The 15,473-nt window shown below is 44.7% G+C and overlaps 1 protein-coding gene across 1 annotated transcript in view; it reads left to right on the forward strand.

Annotated features, from left to right (window-relative positions):
• The window catches only part of LOC122799862 (short transient receptor potential channel 7-like), a 1,065,642-nt gene that overhangs the window by 453,046 nt on the left and 597,123 nt on the right, over positions 1 to 15,473 (forward strand). The window lies entirely within an intron of this gene.

The following is a 15,473-nucleotide window of genomic DNA, read 5'->3' on the forward strand; positions in this document are numbered from 1 at the left end:
TGACTGGTTGCTAAGTTCCATTTCAGCTTAAAAGGTAGTGTCAAATACTAATCCAATAACACTAGCCCCCGGATTCTCAAAAGCTTGCATGGAGTGCAAGATTGGTGCAGAAGCTCAAGCAGGCAATATGTCTGCAGTGCGATCCAGGAACAGCCTGCAGGGACGTGCACGAGTGCTCTTGCACTAATCCTGCATGGACTAAGCCCCGGTATGCAAATCACCCCATTTGCAGGAGACATCTATGCAAATGAGGTGATTTTACAATCCAGGAAGCTTGCAACAGTCCATGCAAGACTAGTGCTATCTACAGAAATGTACTTGGTTAGTAACCGAGTACATTCCTGCAAAATCCAAAACGGAGCTGTGACAGCCCCCAAAAAGGCTGCATATCATGTAGTAAACATGCCAATGGCCAAGTATAAGGCCATTGGCATTGCAAACAAACAAAAAAAAATACAGCAATCAAGTTTTATTTTTTTTTAACCAATCTCAGATGTTTAAGCGTAGGGCAGTGACACACAAATGGGATCGGGGGGGGGTAATAAAATAAACCGTCTAACTAAAATCACTATTCTGCCATGCAAGTCAATGGCAGGCAGAAGGCGACCTAGTCAGTGAGTAGTGGTTGCTAAGGGGGGAGGCTCAGTATGAGACATGTAACTATGCATTAGCAGGCAATCCTATGCAAATGAGGGGAAGGATAGTGAATCCCAGTTTTCCCCAGCATGTGAGTCAGGAACCAACAGTGTAAGAGTACAAATAGCTTGGTGCAAGCCTCGGAGTTAGGTGACATAATGGGGGGGGGGGGTGTCAGGCATACTGTAAGTGGATTGGAGCCCTGTGGTTTGAGTATGCTCCTAGCTTAGTACAGCTAAGCTAGGAGGTGTGTCTAAACCTGCCTAGCACTCTTTACAAAGCCTAAGCAGGTGTGCACACCACACACTGGGCTTTACAGGAAAAAAAAGAAGTTAAACCAGGAAATAGCAGCACTGCGCACATTTGAACACTCTGCGCACTTGAACACTGAGCACACGGGCTTAAACAGGAAGGCAATGAGAAGGGAAAACAGCAGTAGGAAGGTAATCAAGGAGAACTAACTTAGCTGGCAGGTGAAATGTATCAGAATCAGCCAATTACACAAGCAACAGAACAGACCAGCCCAGAACACTACCATAAACTATGCAAACACCTTCCCCTCAGGTTATTCCCACACTCTACACCACCAGTGTAAACAAACGGGGAACTTTTAACACTCACAGCAGCAAAATTATTTGGGCTGCAATAGCTATCATACAACAACTTGTGGAAGAGGCTGAGGGTGGTGAGGATGTGAATGCTGTTGATCAACCCACAGTGAGGAGAAGAAGAAGAGTGTACAGACCCAGGGTAACCTACCAGGGGCTACATGAGCTGGAGATAGTGGAGCACTATAGGGTGGACAGGGACCTCCTACAGCAAATTGTTGAGCTGTGCCGGCCACGCCTGACACACAGAACTAACAGAGGGGAACCCACCCCAGTGGATACCAAGGTATGTGAAGGCCTACAAATACTAGCTACAGGTACCTTCCAAAGGCCAACTAGGGATATGATGGGGATTTCACAGGCATCAGCATCCAGTGTACTCCACCAGTTCCTGGATGCCATGACAGAACATGTTGGTGAGCACGTATATTTTCTACCCGTGAGGTGTTGGCCAGCAATATGCAACTGTTCCACCAAATAGCAGAATACCCTGAGGTAGTCGGTGCTATAGACTGCATGCACATATGCATCATAGCACCACCCGGTGAGTGGGGTAGGGTCTACATCAACCGCAAGGGCTTCCCCTCCATCAACTGCCAGGTCATGTGCGATGCCCAGGGCATAATAATGCATGTGTGAGCTGGCTGCCATGGAAGCTATCACAATTACCACATCTGGCATCTGACACAGCTGTACCAGAGATTTGCCAGTGGGGACCTCCCTAATGGTCACCTAGTGGGGGATACTGGATATGCACTGGAGCCATGGCTGATGACACCCATCAGAAATGCACACACACCGAACAATAATTCCATAATGAGGCACACGCATAGAGCAGAATTATAGTTGAGCATGTGTTTGGGATGCTCAAGTCACAGTTCCGGTGCCTGGACCCATCCGTTGGAGCCTTGCATACTCACCAGCTGCATGTACCCAAATTTGCCATGTATGTGCCATGCTACACAATATGATCTTGTGGAAACAGCTGCAGCAGGAACAGCACAGGGCAGGGCCACACAGCCTCCCACCATTGCCAATGCCTACACAGGCACAGAGTGACTCAGAGGAGGAACAACCTTAGCCTGCCCCAGTAGGCATGCCCAGTATGCCCTGGTCTTGGCAAAGAGGCAGCGCATAGCACATACACTGACACAGGAGGGACCCAGGAAATAGCACCTCTCTCTGGCTCTCACATACAGTAAAAAGGATGCCAAACATTACACTACCTGTGCTTAACCATGTGTAGGGAGTGTACTATATGCATCCAACATAGGCAGCCCTGCAGCACCACCCTCAATACTGGGACACCCACAAGGTAAGCGACTCACACATGCCGGTCAGGGGGGTTCACATACCCAACAACAGTCACAGCCAGCAGGACAGGTGTAGACAAACACAAATAAAGGCTGTGCTATGGCCTCTGAATGAGGCCTATGGGTAACCTACCCCCCAGGCCTACGCAGACAGACTACACCAGGTCAGGCAGTGGGATGTCAGTTCTGAAGGGTAAGAAGTCAGAAACTAATATGTAGGTAATTAAAAGCTAAGATATGTAGTACACTGGTATGCCTCTAGTCAGCATGATAGATAAGACTACAGACTGAAATGGAGTACCTGCCATACCAGTACAGTCCTAGCAAATGTGTACAAGTGTCAGGTGTGCCACCCCCATCCTACATAGAAATATAGTAACAGTTAGAAGTGCCCCCCTACAATCATGTGTAGAAATGTAGAAATAGTCAGGTGTGCCCCCTCCTATGTAGAAATGTAGTAACAGTCAGGTAGCCCCCCCCCCAGTCTTGTGCAGAAATGTAGACATAGTCAGGTGTGCCCTCCCCCATCCTACATAGAAATATAGTAACAGTCAGGTGTGCCCCCCAATCCTGTGCAGAAATGTAGAAATAGTCAACTGTGCCCCCCTCCTACACAGTATGTGTCCGTCTCTGTCTGTGTAGAGATCAATGTTTTTAGGGTGGTCACACTCCCTACAATTGACATGCTGTACTTTGATAAGGCTACTGATGTCATCCACATGGAAATACATCCCTGGGAAGGTATCCTGTGTAGAATTGTAGACATAGGTGTGCCCCCCTCCTACGTAGAAATGTAGTAACAGTCAGGTGTGCTCCCCCCAATCCTGTGCAGAAATGTAGACATGGTCAGGTGTGCCCCTAAATCCTACATAGAAATATAATAACAGTCAGGTGTCCCCCAGACACAATCCTGTGTAGAAATGTAGAAATAGTCAGGTGTGCCCCCCCATCCTATGCAGAAATGTAGTAACAGTCCATGCCAAATGATCGATGGATACCCTGCAGAGACAGCATGCTACCTGTAGGTATACAACACAAAGGTCATCACTACAGTACAAACTACTTGGACTCGATCCACACATTCAATACAGACAGCCATACTGGGCATGCCCACACACTTAGAGAAATGAAGGCTATGTCAGTCAACAATATACTGAAAAGTCATACTGGGCATGCTCACACACTTAAACACGTGAAGGCCATGTCTGCAAACACCAGTGGACCAGACATATCTGGCAGCCACAGATGTTAGTGCAGACACTCCTCAGTATGCACCACTCATGCTTTGCACATACAATGGATAGGAATACATGCATATATATAAGGACAACACACTATAATAAGCCACAAGTAGAAATACATAGATGTGTGGATGAGGGTAACTGTGACAAGGAGCCATCCATGCCTGTCCCACCCAGCACACAGCCAAAGGCCACAACCACATGAGGGTCAGTTGTCACTCACTGCAGATACTTGCCACCAGTATCTGCCAGCATTACAGAGTATGTGGTGCACATGCCAGATGTGCAAAATGACTGTTCAAGGAAGTAGTCATCTAGCAGCTGTATACACGCACCTGTGAAATATGACCCAGACTATGCCCGCATGTGGTGTGCCAACCCCTAGATAAATGGGTTATGGCCCATGCACACACACTGCCCTCCCCATAGCCCCACTATGACAAGCATGCTGACATCATCCACTGTGAAATATACCTTTGGGAGAGTTTTAGCCCAGTAATCTCTGTGGTGCATCCCAGAACTGCGTACTGCTGCAGTGTGATAAACTAGCTAGGTAGGAATTCTAACCCCAGCCTTGGCAACTGTGTGTGTGTGTGTGTGTGTGTGTGTGTGTGTGTGTGTGTGTGTGTGTGTGTGTGTGTGTGTCTGTGTAGAGACCAATGTTTTTTATGGTGGTCACACTCCCTACAATTGAAATGCTTTACTTTGGTAAGGCTGCTGATGTCATCCACCTAGAAATACATCACTGGGAAGGTTGTATCCTAGTAATATCTGTAGCGCATGCCATAACTGTGTACTGCTGTAGTGTAATAAACTAGTTCAGTAGGAGTTCTCACCCCAACCTTGGCAACTGTATGTGTCTGTCTATCTCTGTATGTATAAAGATCAATGCTTTTTAGGATGGTCACAATCCCTACAATTGACATGTTCTGCTTTGGTAAGACTGCTGATGTCATCTACCTAGAAATACATCCCTTGGAAGGTTGTATCCCAGTTATCTCTGTAGCATGTGCCATAACTGTGTACTGCTGTAGTTTGATAAACTAGGTAGGTAGGAGTTCTCACCCCAGCCTTGGCAACTGTGTGTGTGTCTGTCTGTCTGTCTGTCTGTCTGTCTGCCTGTTTGTCTCTGTCTGTGTAGAGATCAATGCTTTTTAGGGTGGTCACACTCAATACAATTAACATGCTCTACTTTGGTACGGCTTCTGATATCATCCACCTAGAAATACATCCCTGGGAAGGTTGCATCCCAGTAATCTCCAAAGCATGTGCCATAACTGTGTACTGCTGTAGTGTGATCAACTAATTAGGTAGGAGTTCTAATCCCAGTCTTGGGAACTATGTGTGTGTGTGTGTGTGTGTGTGTGTGTGTGTGTGTGTGTATGTGTCCGTCTCTGTCTGTGTAGAGATCAATGTTTTTTAGGGTGGTCACACTCCCTACAATTGACATGCTGTACTTTGATAAGGCTACTGATGTCATCCACATGGAAATACATCCCTGGGAAGGTTGTAGTCCAATAATCTCTGTAGTGCATGCTGTAACTGTGTACTGCTGTAGTGTGATAAAGTAGTTAGGTAGGAGTTCTAACACCAGCATTGACAACTGTATGTGTGTGTGTCTGTCTGTCTAGGAAGCAATGCTTTTTAGGGTAGTCACACCCCCTACAATTGAAATGCTCTACTTTGGTAAGGTTGCTGCTGTTATCCACCTAGAAATACACCTCTGGAGAGGTTGTAGACCAGTAATCTCCATAGCATATCTTATAATTGTGTACTTCTGTAGTATGATAAATTAGTTAGGTAGGTGTTCCAATCCCAGACATGGCAAATGTGTGTCTGTTTGTGTGTGTTTGTGTGCATGTATGTCTGATCCTGTCTGAGTAGTCACACTCCATACAATTTGTATGCTCTACTTTGGCAAGGCTGCTGATGTCATCCACCTAGGAATACACCTCTGGAAAGGACATAGCCCAGGGATCTCTGTAGCGCATGCCATAACAGCTCCATGTTGTAGTATGATATAGACCTCTGGTAGGGGTTCTATACCCACACATGTCAGTTGTAGATGTTTTGTGTGTGTTTCAATGTCTGTGTAGGGAGTAATGCATTTTATACTAGTCACACGCAGTACATGTCAAATGCCCTACTTTGGCAATACTGCTGATGTCATTCATTGTGAAATACACCTTTGGGGAAGGTGCTCCCCAGTAATCCCTGTGGTGCATCCTATAACAGCTCCATGCTGTAGTGTGATATAGACCTCTGTTAGGGGTTCTATAACCACACATGTTGGTTGTGGATGTTTTGTGTGTGTTTCAATGTCTATGTAGGGAGCAATGCATTTTGGCTAGTCATACTCAGTACATGTCAAATGCCCTACTTTGGCAATCCTGCTGATGTCATTCATTGTGAAATACACCTTTGGGGAAAGAGTTCTTCAGTAATCCCCATGCTACATCCTATAACAGCTTCATGCTTTTGTGTGATATAGACCTCTGTTAATGGTTCTATACCCACATGTGTCAGCTGTGGATGTTTTGTGTGTGTTTCAATGTCTGTGTAGGGAGCATTGCATTTTAGGCTAGTCACACTTAGTACATGTCAAATACCCTACTTTGGCAATCCTGCTGATATCATCCAATGTGATATACATCTTTGGGGAAGGAGTACCCCAGTAACCTCCATGGTGCATACTATAACTGCGTAGTGCTGCAGTGTAATAAACTAGGTAGGTAGGGGTTCTACTCCCAGACATGACAGGTGTTTGTGTGTGTGTGTGTGTGTGTGTGTGTGTGTGTGTGTGTGTGTGTTTGTGAGTTTGTAACTCATATCCTATGTGGAGGTGGGTGTGAGAGTGTAATACCTGGGCCCAATGTGTAGTGGGTTTTGCAAAATTCTTTTATGGTGGCCCTAGTATATATCACAATGTCCCATAGGCGTATCATTTTAGAGCAGTAAGTTATTGTCTGAAATAGTTACAACTGTGCATTAATACTAGTATACAGGTTTTCATTTTATGTAGCATATTAGATTTGTCACTCTGTGTGTTCCATCATCGGTGGTGAGTTCTGCAGTGTGTTTATCGCATTGACTGTTCCTTTTGACTGGCAGACTCTTCAGAGACCTTAAGGAGATTTTTTATCTACAAATGTCCCATGTTCAGGGATAACAGATGTGAAATAGCCAAGAGGCTGGGGTGCTAATCCATACCCATACATGTGACATCAATGCCAGGCAATCACAGTTAGCAACCCCGGTATTACCCAGAGCACACTCTCAACCCATGTCTCATATACACACACACATTCCTAGGCAACAGCCAATATGTGCGTAGTACACTGCATATTGGGCACTGATAGTAACTATGGAGTGATTGCAGTGGACTACACAGGGGATGGCACCCTGTCCATCTGTCCAATAGGCACGTACATGCAGACAGTGTACCTTCCCCATGTTCCCCACTGGACACCTGCAACACCTGTGGTGCCATCACATGTGAACCACAAAGGACATACCATGCTGGAAAACATGCCCTGTATGGACAGATGCCACTGAAACTAGGGAATGCCATTAGCATGCTGTCAGTGTAGGTGCAGAGTAAACCTGCTGTCCGTTACCAGTGTCCATTACATGTGGCCAAGACTGGCACATCTGATGATAATCTATGTACACAGCATGGACTATACACCCCAGATACAGTTCCACATGTCACTGTACACGCATGTGGGAGGTGTGCACATCCCAGATACTGTCCATGTCATGGATTAAGGAACACATACATGGCAAGTGGTGCACAGCATTGGCCACATGCATTAGTCCCCAGGTGACTGGATGGTGGTTACAATACCCACCTGTGTGGGCAAATGCAGAAACTACAGCCCTGAGCCACAACGCAGACCAATGTCATGTGGCCTGAGGCCACGGTATACCCATCACCTAGTCTTACATAGCCATCTGGCACAGTCAACCACCACACACTCATGCAGACATGCACCCATGCATGTCATTATTGGCACCCTGTTTGTTTGTGTGTGTGTGTTGTATGATGCATATGATCACATCCACACTCACTACAACCCCCATTGGTATACTGAAGCATGTTGTATGATGTCAGACACCTCCACATACCCTTTGCCCATATAACCTCTGTATGGCCTGTGTGGTGCATGTGATACCTGCACAGTAATGTGTTGTGGTAATCTCAATAGTGATGAGTTGTAATCCTGGCCCTGCCAAGTATATCACTCTGTGTGCGTCCCTGTGAGAGTGTGACTGTGTTGATGCTGGCACCTGTTCATGTGGACAGGCATGTGCACTTCACCTACCATATATCTACCATATACCTGTTGCAGATGTCACTCACCATCACATATATGTTCTGAGGGGTCCACAACAGGTAACCTATGTGGTGCACCCAATAACTTCATAGAACTGTGATAGCACTACATAGTCATCAGACATTTGATACCCTGTGCTGGTAGGTATGTGACACAAACATGTTTAAGTTTTACTCTCCCACCCCTCCCTGACTTGTCATTGCCGCTGTCTGCCTCTCTCACTCCCTCACTGGTGGATGTGGAGACCTACACCTGCTTTGCTTAGGCAGCAGCATGTGTATTTTAGGTAATGCTCATGATCAGCTGATAGCCTCTGCACAAGTTGCAGCCCTCCCCAACTGATTGCATGTGGAATAGCTGTGGTAACGTTCCCATAGCCAATTGCATGGAAACACACTCTAATATCTAGGAACAGCATGCTTGTGTTGGTCCTTTTCATACACTGTGAGCAGAAACTCATTCTGTTGTTTGGAAAACAGCATCTCAGATGGACTGGGGATTTACCTCTGACAACATATGCTGTGGAAACAGGCCAACACACAGAAGGGAGATGTGCCTGACCTGACTACAGACTGTAAGTGCTGCTATACTGCATTTGGAGTAATGTTGATTTAACAGGGTATGTGAGGATATGTCTGTCCTACATGTATTAATACCTGCCATGTCAGTTGTATGTTTATGAGGAATCCCCATCTGTAGGGTCATCTGCAGACCGGGCAGTGTGTGGTGCCTTTGGTGTCATGTGTTATCCACAGAACATTTATCTGTGAACTGCAGGAGGTAGTGTGAGGATTGCAGCCTGTAGATGGTAAAAACCATAGCAGTTACTGACTTCATATCCCTTATAGGACATATGTTGCAACAAACCCTGTTACAACAGTAAATGTATGATATTATCACAGCAACATGTCAATACTGGCCCTGTGTATATGCTTCCAGCCACAACTCAGTCAACCTTTGTACATATGCCATGCATTAAGATGTGCATATGTGCTGTACACCATAATTAGTGTCATCATATCTGATAACAAGCCAGTGAGATATCAGACTGCTACACATGTTATGTACAGTAGGGGTTATATTTGGCGACATAACCTGGACATACTGTGGTTGTTTGTACAGTACTGAGGTCTGTGTACTTATGGTGAATGTCGACAGTGTGTGTATTGTTAATATGTACCTTGGAATGTGTACAGACTATGGCAGTTGTCATTGCCCTAGGTCCCGTCCTAACTGATTTTACATGCTGCTCCACTGTATGTTACCATATAGGTTCATAGGTAGATACTAGGCTATCTGCCCTAGAGCATTTATAAGCCTAGCCAGAGTGTATTTGGCTTCCACCTCCCTATTAGATTAGCCTACTGTGCCTCTGTAAAGTAGGTCACAGAAGGTACCCTTTTAAGATTAGTTTACTGTACCTCTGTCTAGCAGGGACCCAGGAGAGATCCCAGGGGTGAATTTGCGATTTCCCATCCACGCGTCCAAATTTCGCTTGAAGAGGGTCAGCGAGGGGCTATGTCTAACATGAATTGGGATTCTATTCCAGAGTGAGGGGAGCCTCTGGGAAATGAATCTGTCCCTCCAGCATGTCCTATTTATTTTTGTGCTGAGGTTTAGGTCCCTGGAGCGTGTAGCTCTAAGGGACTTGGATTTTTTGAGGTGGAGCATGTCCATTAATTCTGGGTTTGACATGGCTTTGTACGTCAGGTATAGATTGCCTCTGAGTAGACGGTAAGGAACTGAGTAGAGCTTGAGTTTCTTTAGTCGAGCTGCATAGGACATCTGTTTGTATCCCATGATCCTCTTGGTGAGGTACTTTTGGGGTCTCTCCAGTTGCTGCAGGTGTTGGGTAAGGTACATCCCAAAAGGGGCATTGTATTCAATAATGGGCCTGATGAGTGATGAGTAGAGGGGCACAATGACCTCTCTTGCTCTAGATGCGAACCCTTTCATGATAAGGTGGGCTATATAGAAGGTCTTTATAACCACTTTGGCAACGTGATTATCAAAGGAGAGATTACTATCTACGTTGGTCCCCTAATCTCTAATTACTTCTTCCATACTTAATGGATTACCACCTATGTGGTAATTTGTGGGCACCTTGTTTTTCCCAAAGGGGATGATGATGCACTTTTTAGCATTTAGCTTGAGTCCATGGTTCTGGCACCAAGCATCCGTCTCTGTGAGACCCTTTTGGAGGATGCTTGTGTCAGCTGGAGATTCGATTATGGCCCCCAGTTTGCAGTCATCTGCGAACTTTGTCAGCCATAATCCCCCCGTGTTAGCCTGAACCTCAGAGAAGTATATACTGAACAAGAGAGGTCCCAGAACTGAGCCCTGTGGGACGCCACTTGTAACTGGTTTGGATTCGGACATGGCACCTGCGATTCTGACCACGTGGGTTCTATCTCTGAGCCAGTTTGCAACCCAACTTGTGATATAGGTGTTAATATTTAAGCTGGTAAACTTATTTATGATGCCCGAGTTGGGTATTGTGTCGAAGGCTTTTGCGAGGTCCAGGTAGGCTGTGTGGACTACCTTGCCCTCATCTATGGCTTTGCCGAATTGGGTAGGGTCCAGTGTCTGGAGGCTCCCAATGTCTTTGTTTATGAGTTCCATGATAATACGCACCATAGCTTTACAAACCAGACTAGTCAGGCTTATGGGGCGATAGTTTCTGGGGTCTGTTGTGGCACCACCTTTGTGGAGTGGGACCACTGTAGCTGTATGCCATTCTTTGGGTACATATCCTGTAGTAAGGCTAAGTTTGAACAGTGACTTAATGTGAGGGTTCAGTTCTTCTTGGAGCTCATGTAAGACACAGCCTGGGACACCGTCCAGTCCCATAGATGCTGTGTTTTTTGCTTTGGAGTGGGCAGCTTTCACCTGTGCATCTGTGATGTCAGGGAGGTTACATTCAGTTGGGATAGGCGTTTGCTCCTTTGGGGGGAAGGGGGGAAGAGGTTTGCACTGCATCTGTCTGCCAGGATATTGGCTATGTCTGTAGGTTCGGTATATTTTGTACCATTATGCAACAATTCAGAGCATATCTGGGAGTTTTCGCCCATGTTTCTGACATAACTAAAGAAGGCCTTGTGATTATCTTTAGTGTCTAGGGCAATTCTTCTTTCGAAACTGGCCTTTGATGATTTTATGAGGGATCGAAGTTTCTCGCTAATACTGATCAGAGATGCCTTCCTTTTTTGGGATTTTGCTGTGTCATGTAGTAGCTTCCTCCTTCTGTTGTATAGCTTATTTATGGCCGGGGTCCACCAGACTGGTCTCCTGTTTTTGGAGGAGTGAGTTTTGGTTTTATTTGGGATAGCACGATCCATGCATTCCTGCAGGTGCTCATAGAATGCATTTGTAAAGGATTCTGCGGATTGGCCTGCATTATCCTCTGGCCCAGGGGCTTTGAAGGATTCCACCTCTGTCTTGAGAAGTGCAAAGTTGGCTTTGGAGAAATTCTTTACAGTGATCTCCTTGGCTGGGGGTGGGGACGGGATATGGATGTCCAGGGAAATTTGTTTATGGTCTGATCTTACCAATGAGGGGTTTACCTCTGGTGTGGAACATAGAGTCCCCATGTTGGTGATGACCAGGTTCAATATGTTGTTCCCTCTTGTGGGAGTGGTGACCAGTTGTTCCATTGCATTAGAGTTTATAAATTCAAGGAACCATTGGGCGAGGGTGTTTGGGCTTGAGTAGTTTTCCCAGTCAATGTTTGGGTAGTTGAAGTCTCCCAATAACATAGTGTTTGGAGAGACCTTCATATTATCCAGTGTTCTCAGGAATGCCAAGTGGGGTTCCTGTAATAGGGAGGGTGTTCTGTAGCAGGCTACAAACTGAAAGACAGTTTTGCCCACTGTTAGTTGCACATGGATGGTTTCCCTATGCTTCGTGCAGTGCCACTAACCTGGAGGTGTAGGTATCTTTGATGAATATAGATACTCCCCCTCCTTTTGTGCTTCGGTCCGAGTTTTGGGACCGAAACGCATGGTATGAGTTATAACCTGGTAGTGCTGGGGTGCTCTCAGGAGCCTTGAACCAGGTTTCTGTTACTGCACAGACTTCGATTTTCTCCATACTGAGGAGAGTCTCGAGTGCATGCATCTTGAGGTTTAGACTTCTGGCATTGAGTAGCATTACCTTTAGTTTTTTTATCTTGGGGTTGTCTATGGAGGTGGGTTTGTCCTTTGAGCCTTGCCTAAAAAAGGCACTATGGGAGTGGCAAGAGCCTTGGCCAGTATGCGAAAGCCTAAGGGTGACAAGGTGCAAGCCGTCCCTAGTGAAGCAACGTGGCTTGTCGAGCACGTCATCCCAGGCTGACAGACACTGGATCACCTTTGAATGACACCAATACTTTAGCCAATTGTTGAAACTGATCATTTTGTCTTTATACTGTGGCATCATTCTTGGTGAGGGCAAGATGCTACTCAAGGTAAGGGACATACCTGACATATTGGCTTACATGTTTGTAGGGCTATACACACACATGTCCCATACCACAGATGGGCATCAGACCACAATGTGTAGTGGCCCAGTATATATAGGGTTAGTATGCGAGTGGCACATATGAGGATGGTGTTGAACAGTAGTCCATATACTGTAATCTTATGCTAGCTTACCATATTTGGCTCTGGCTGTGTTCACATTGGTTGAGGGTATTCACTTTCAAACAGGTGTATCTTATCCTGTGCTGTGACATGCCTGTAGAGCCTACTATATATGCAGGTACATGTGCATTCCCCCTTAGGAGATGTAGGCCAGTGTTGAGCCAGTCTGCCTGTAGCCTGCACAGTGCTTTGTTACATGCCTAGCAGCTTAGTGTACTTACCCAGTGAAGTGTCATGTCCAGCTATTTGCCAGATGTACTGCTACCGGGCTTCCCTTAATAGTCATGTATGTCAGACAGAGTGGTGGGATACTGTACAGATGTATGTCAATAACTAGTGGGTAGTATGTGGCCATGGCACTTCTGTAACAACAGTTATTATGTGTCAGGACAGACAGGGGTGTGTGAATGCATAACCTATGGGGGTGACTGTATGCCAGTCATTTTGGGTTATACCCATCTACATGGCTGTTAACATCCATATTGTGAGGCTTAGTCCACATGTTCTGCACTAAGTGGTTCTGTGTATACCTCTGGACTCTACAGAGTGTGTCAGAATGTCCACATCTATTAGCCAATATCTCTGCTGTAGTCCACAGGAGCATTACGTGCTTGCAGAGGTACTGTATTATGATGTCCTTAGGATGTCTGTCAGTAGCCAATGGTGCACATGTGAAAAGCAGATGTGACCTCCCACACACACACCATGTTTGTGCAGACAATCCCTTTACAGTAGCAATAGTCTGCTAATATACCTGCTATACATGCCTGAAAACCCCTTGCGCTATGAAGGTGGGACTATAGGGGCTGAGGTAGGGCTACACCCCATGTTCAGGACATATGGTGAATATATATGTACATATGATTATCCAGATATCTATATAGATAATTACACATGTACATATTGACATATATAGATGGATGTGTATATGTACATAGGTATGCATATATACACCCGGATATATACATATACAGATAGAGATACATATGCACATATATGTATACCATGCTGCCATGCCTGCCAGCAGTCCACTGCTGTTGTATCCCCCACACATATGGTGGGGCTGGGGCCATATATGTGATAGTTTCACCTACACAATACATGTGTGCCCATATGCACTCCAGAGGCCAGTGTATGTAATAGTGGTATATGGCCCTGAATTATTGAGTCTAGGGGGGATGCACCATACATAACCTAGGCTGTTACAAAATGTGGGTGTATCGGGGTGAGCTGCCTTAAGGTATCTGGATGTACAGTACGGTACATGTCACCCATCTTGACATTACTTACATAAAGAGGGTTACTGCAGGCCTACTGCCATACAGACTGTTCTGTTTGCCAGTGTGCCTGTAATGGTGTCAGTTATGCCTTGTTATGTAACAGTTACATCACATTTGGTCAACTGAAGTCTTTACCACTTAGTGATTGTGTACAGAGTGTAGATAGAAGTTGCTGGACTATACACCTGCATTACTTACTGTTGAGTGTGTGGTATCCTGTGGCCCAGTCTGTCTTTACTATTGTACGATTTGAAGGGCATATAAATCTGTTATAGTATATGAATAAAGGTATTCCATTTCTGCAAACCTGTGCGTGGTGTTTATCCTATGACCTCTCTGTGGGTATATGTTGCAGGCAATTAATGGCATTTGTATGGGTGGCTCATCCAGTGTCCAGTTGTTAGGGTGTTAACTGTAGGCATAGTGGCTGCACCATGTGTGTGCCTACAATATAAGTATCTTACTGTACATATCACTGCGTGTGTATGTGTAGTCACATGTATATATATATATATATATATATATATATGTGTGTGTATATCCGTATCTGCATATATGTGTCTGTGTATATGTATCCTGGGGATGTTGATAGCTTCCACATTTTACATTTCCTATGGAAGCCAGACTGTACTGCATGATATGTTATCAATACCAGTCTGACATCATACAGGTGGGATGTAGTACTGTTAACAACTTGTGCCCATGTCATGTCAGGTCCTGGTTATGGGATCTGCAACACTTGATAGTGTATTGCAGGGCGGACGTGTTTGGCTGTGGGGGGGGGGGTATGCCAATTCATACAAGACGTATATTGTTTGGGGTCTCTCAACCCCATTAACGGTGCATGTGGACATATATTGTTTTGTTACTCTACCATTGCTATCTACAGATTTATGGCCACATATACCTATATAGATATATATATATATATATATATATCTGCTTACATATATATAACTATGTCTGTAAATACCTACAAAGATTTATATCTGCGTACATATATGTACTTGCTGTGTATATGTAGACATATATGTGTAGACATATATATATATATATATATATATATATATATATATATATATATATATATATATATACATATGTCGATGTAGGCATTTGCATTTATATATGTTCATATATATTTATATATATGTATATATTTCTAAATATATATATATATATATATATATATATATATATATATACACACACACACACACACACACATATATATATATATATATATATATATATATATATAGCTAGATATGTTGTATCTGTTTAGATATTAATATATTTGCACACACACATACATGTAGATATTGGTATACATTCTCTGTACTGTTGCATGACTGGGCTGGATGATATGTTTCTGAAAACATATTGCATATTGGGATCTAAGACTCTCCCAATAGCTAAGTTCTTAGACATACAGTTAA

Source organism: Protopterus annectens, chromosome 4.part0, assembly GCF_019279795.1.
Source record: "Protopterus annectens isolate FY-2018-M chromosome 4.part0, PAN1.0, whole genome shotgun sequence".
Taxonomy (NCBI): domain Eukaryota; kingdom Metazoa; phylum Chordata; order Ceratodontiformes; family Protopteridae; genus Protopterus; species Protopterus annectens.